This window comes from Lupinus angustifolius, chromosome LG09 (assembly GCF_001865875.1).
Source record: "Lupinus angustifolius cultivar Tanjil chromosome LG09, LupAngTanjil_v1.0, whole genome shotgun sequence".
NCBI classification, from domain to species: Eukaryota; Viridiplantae; Streptophyta; class Magnoliopsida; order Fabales; family Fabaceae; genus Lupinus; species Lupinus angustifolius.
In genome coordinates, this window is record NC_032017.1 from 7,786,743 (window position 1) to 7,792,432 (window position 5,690).

Below are 5,690 nucleotides of genomic sequence, written 5' to 3' on the forward strand. Positions count from 1 at the left end.
AGATTTTCTTCTTCACAATATTGAGATACAATATGAATACACACACCAATTCAATTACAAGCACATATGAAGCTTCTTTCTTGAAATCTAGAACTCCTAAATCCTTGGTTTGACTCTACCCTTCGCCTGAGAAAACCTTTCTCACGAAACAGCCCCAACCAAGATTCTTGTCCTCAAATCAAGACCTCCTAGCCTTGGTGAAGAATCTCAATCTCTGTGGTGATCTCACATCAAGAGACTTATCCAGAAATACACAAAAAACACGTTAAACAACAAGGTATAGTAAGCACAATAATGCTTGGAATATAACAAGAAAAAGACTCAAAGACTAACTCACTCTCTAATCACTTAAGCCATCAAGATTCATGTTAGTTAATAAAAAGCAGTATTCAGATAATCTCTCTAACAATCTATCTAATGCATGAACATGTGAGCAAGATAAGAATGAACATAGAATTATGCAAAACAGTAAGCAAATGATAGAAATCAGAAATCATAATATCTCTCTTCTCACGCATGCAATCTCTCTTGAAAAATCAGTAAAACAATATGCAATATGCTCTCTAAACAGCCCTATACAATAGAATACAATGCTATGGTTTTCTGAACATTGCCTCTTATTTATAGCATGTTGTTTAGGCGGTTACATTCGTTGCAAACAGTTAAACGGTTGAACCAAAAATCAGTTATAACAAATAACAGACTAGTTAATCGATTAAGACTACCCATTAATCGATTAACCATGCAACAGAATGACACAGAAATCAGTTCAAACAGAAAACACAGATTTAATAGAAAAGAAGTTGAGTTAATCGATTAAGTTACCACGTTAATCGATTAACTGGAACATTAATGCACATGTTTCAAAAGGTAAACTTCTCATATGTTATGCACAACATATATACATGCTCTAGCAATTATATTATGCCTAATATGCACATATAACATGTATGATTAATGCATGAACATACAATTAACTAGATAATATGTCTCATGTATATGATATGACAATTAAGATGGCTTGAGAGACTAGCACCTAGGTTCACCTAACATATACTCACTTACTACGGCATACATTCCACACTACTTAGAATATAGACTCAAATTATGTCCTAGTCTAGATATGACCAAATGAGCATAAGGCATGTTGATTGTTGAGCCATCTTCAAGCTTTAATAGAATTTTATCTTCATCAAAAAATAGGCAAAGAAATGCTAGTGCTATCCTTGACACTTTGCACTTTCACAACTCATAGGTATGATTTTATGTCCTTATCATTTTTTCTTTATTGGTAGATATAATTGGTTTATTATATCAATTTATACATGTACATCATTTTACTAACACAATATTCTTTATCCTCAGAGCTAAAAAAATTCAATTTCTTCAACATTCCACTCACTTACCCCAACAAGGTTTCACAAAATAATATCTTTTTTGCATTCTATAAAAAAAACTTCATTTTTTTCTCGCCATTCAATAACAAAAACTTAATTTTTCTCACATGATGTTTGTGAAAATATTTTGTCCCTATGTGCTTATTTTTCTAAAGCATGAAATACAAATTGGTCATGTTCTTTGTTTCGCCATTTACAGAAGAGAAACCTCACATCCTCGAATACAATGATTAGATGTTATATTCACTAGCTGAGTAAGAATAGTGTCTTTCATTTTATTATGTGTTTGTCCTTTTTCATTCAAAGTTAATTTTTTTACTACCTGAATGTGTCAATCTTATATTAGTAAGAATAATCTTTAATCTTTTTTCTTCTCATCATAAATAATTTGTCATGTTCAATTGTTTAAGATGTATATTTTATCTAATTAATCATAGTAAATGTGATCAACATATCAGTCATAACAAATGAAGACAATTTAATAACATTTATATTCTATTTTACATCATTCCGGATAATTTGTTTATATTTGGAACCGTTAACCTATAATTTGTCTTGATTCATTGAATTATATAATGTGTGTGATTAATTAAGCATATTACATAATTACTTTAACATTGGAAACTTAATGCACAATTATAATTATATTGATAAAGAAATAATTAAATAATTGTACTTCTAATGTCATAAACAAACAAAAAATTTCAAATTTTTCCGATCGGTTAAAAAATGACATTATACACAATTAATCAATTGATAGTTACACTTTAGAAGCCATAATTATTAGGAATGATTTCTTTTGAATGCATTTTATTCCGTTATATAAAAATTAAACAATGTTTCTCCACAATTAATTTTATGATTTGATTGTTGATTGTGTTTTGGATTGAATTTCGCTTTAGTCTTTTAGTAGAATGTAATAATAAAACTATTTTTAATTAATGCTTATAAATTTGCAGAATTTTAAATAATAAGTTTATGCAATATTAATATTTTATTCAATTTATATTGTATTTTGTTTGAATTTATGGACGAGTTACAAAAAAGAAATATAAATTTTCCGAATTATAATTAATAAATTTTTGGAATATTAACTAATAGTATTCATTGAGATATAATTTATCTTGATTCATTGAATTTCATAACGTGTGTAATTAGTTGAGCATATTGCACGGTTACTCTAACATTGGAAACTTAATGCACAATTATAATGATACCGATGAAGAAGTAATTAAATAATTCTATTTTTAATGCATAAAGAAATAAAAAATTCAATTTTTTTAGATTAGTTAGAAAAATGACATTATACACAATTAATCATTGAAGTTAAAGGATAAAAATAACATTATATATTCTACTTTGTTTGAATTTATGGACGAGTTACAAAAATAGAATATAAATTTGCCGAATTATAATTAATAATTTTGTGGAATTTATTTAACATGTTTCAAAAGGTAAACTTCTCATATGTTATGCACAACATATATACATGCTCTAGCAATTATATTATGCCTAATATGCACATATAACATGTATGATTAATGCATGAACATACAATTAACTAGATAATATGTCTCATGTATATGATATGACAATTAAGATGGCTTGAGAGACTAGCACCTAGGTTCACCTAACATATACTCACTTACTACGGCATACATTCCACACTACTTAGAATATAGACTCAAATTATGTCCTAGTCTAGATATGACCAAATGAGCATAAGGCATGTTGATTGTTGAGCCATCTTCAAGCTTTAATAGAATTTTATCTTCATCAAAAAATAGGCAAAGAAATGCTAGTGCTATCCTTGACACTTTGCACTTTCACAACTCATAGGTATGATTTTATGTCCTTATCATTTTTTCTTTATTGGTAGATATAATTGGTTTATTATATCAATTTATACATGTACATCATTTTACTAACACAATATTCTTTATCCTCAGAGCTAAAAAAATTCAATTTCTTCAACATTCCACTCACTTACCCCAACAAGGTTTCACAAAATAATATCTTTTTTGCATTCTATAAAAAAAACTTCATTTTTTTCTCGCCATTCAATAACAAAAACTTAATTTTTCTCACATGATGTTTGTGAAAATATTTTGTCCCTATGTGCTTATTTTTCTAAAGCATGAAATACAAATTGGTCATGTTCTTTGTTTCGCCATTTACAGAAGAGAAACCTCACATCCTCGAATACAATGATTAGATGTTATATTCACTAGCTGAGTAAGAATAGTGTCTTTCATTTTATTATGTGTTTGTCCTTTTTCATTCAAAGTTAATTTTTTTACTACCTGAATGTGTCAATCTTATATTAGTAAGAATAATCTTTAATCTTTTTTCTTCTCATCATAAATAATTTGTCATGTTCAATTGTTTAAGATGTATATTTTATCTAATTAATCATAGTAAATGTGATCAACATATCAGTCATAACAAATGAAGACAATTTAATAACATTTATATTCTATTTTACATCATTCCGGATAATTTGTTTATATTTGGAACCGTTAACCTATAATTTGTCTTGATTCATTGAATTATATAATGTGTGTGATTAATTAAGCATATTACATAATTACTTTAACATTGGAAACTTAATGCACAATTATAATTATATTGATAAAGAAATAATTAAATAATTGTACTTCTAATGTCATAAACAAACAAAAAATTTCAAATTTTTCCGATCGGTTAAAAAATGACATTATACACAATTAATCAATTGATAGTTACACTTTAGAAGCCATAATTATTAGGAATGATTTCTTTTGAATGCATTTTATTCCGTTATATAAAAATTAAACAATGTTTCTCCACAATTAATTTTATGATTTGATTGTTGATTGTGTTTTGGATTGAATTTCGCTTTAGTCTTTTAGTAGAATGTAATAATAAAACTATTTTTAATTAATGCTTATAAATTTGCAGAATTTTAAATAATAAGTTTATGCAATATTAATATTTTATTCAATTTATATTGTATTTTGTTTGAATTTATGGACGAGTTACAAAAAAGAAATATAAATTTTCCGAATTATAATTAATAAATTTTTGGAATATTAACTAATAGTATTCATTGAGATATAATTTATCTTGATTCATTGAATTTCATAACGTGTGTAATTAGTTGAGCATATTGCACGGTTACTCTAACATTGGAAACTTAATGCACAATTATAATGATACCGATGAAGAAGTAATTAAATAATTCTATTTTTAATGCATAAAGAAATAAAAAATTCAATTTTTTTAGATTAGTTAGAAAAATGACATTATACACAATTAATCATTGAAGTTAAAGGATAAAAATAACATTATATATTCTACTTTGTTTGAATTTATGGACGAGTTACAAAAATAGAATATAAATTTGCCGAATTATAATTAATAATTTTGTGGAATTTATTTATAATTATATATTCTACTTTGTTTGAATTTGTCTTGATTAGTTGAACTTCACAACATGTGTAATTAATTGAGCATATTACACAATTACTTTAATATTGGAAACTTAATGCACAATGTAACGTCCCAAAAAATACTCTTTATTTATTACGCGGAAAAGTGAGTAATTTTTTTTTTGAATTGGTGATATAAAATTGTTTCCTTTTAAAAATCTTTCTTTTCCGGGACATCACTTTAAGTAACATATAACGCGGAAATCAAAACCGGTTACCTAACGGTAACTGAAATGATACAACATTTCCTGAATATACATCTTCATAGATATAAAAGATCATAAGTACTTAATATACATATCCAACAAGAAATGGCGGAAATATTAATCATCGTCAACCGACACTAAACAAAGACATGAACAAGCTGAAGCCGTCAGTGTTTCAAAAGTCACAAAATGATAAGCAACTCCTAGTGGCTAACTCCAAAGCTAGGGTACTGTCTCTCCTCAATTCCTCATGCCCCATCCGGGAACATCACGGACGGGTACCTCCAAATCCGAGCAAAGCTGTCTATCTGACGAGCACACGTTCGAAAAGCAAGGCAATAGAAAAGAAGAGAAATAGAGAGAGTAAGACATCTAATGAATATAATTCATTGACGACGTGGACTTACTCAGAATATTACACTCAGATATGAATAACAGTTCATATATATAATATATCTCACATTATAACTCATCAGTTGTTCTCGTAAACAATTATCCAATCCACATGAGTAATATAACCAAACTCATCAATTGTTCTCATAAACAATTATCTAATCAACCTATGTAATGTAAACAACACTTATTCCCAAACAATATCATAATTCACCATTTATCAA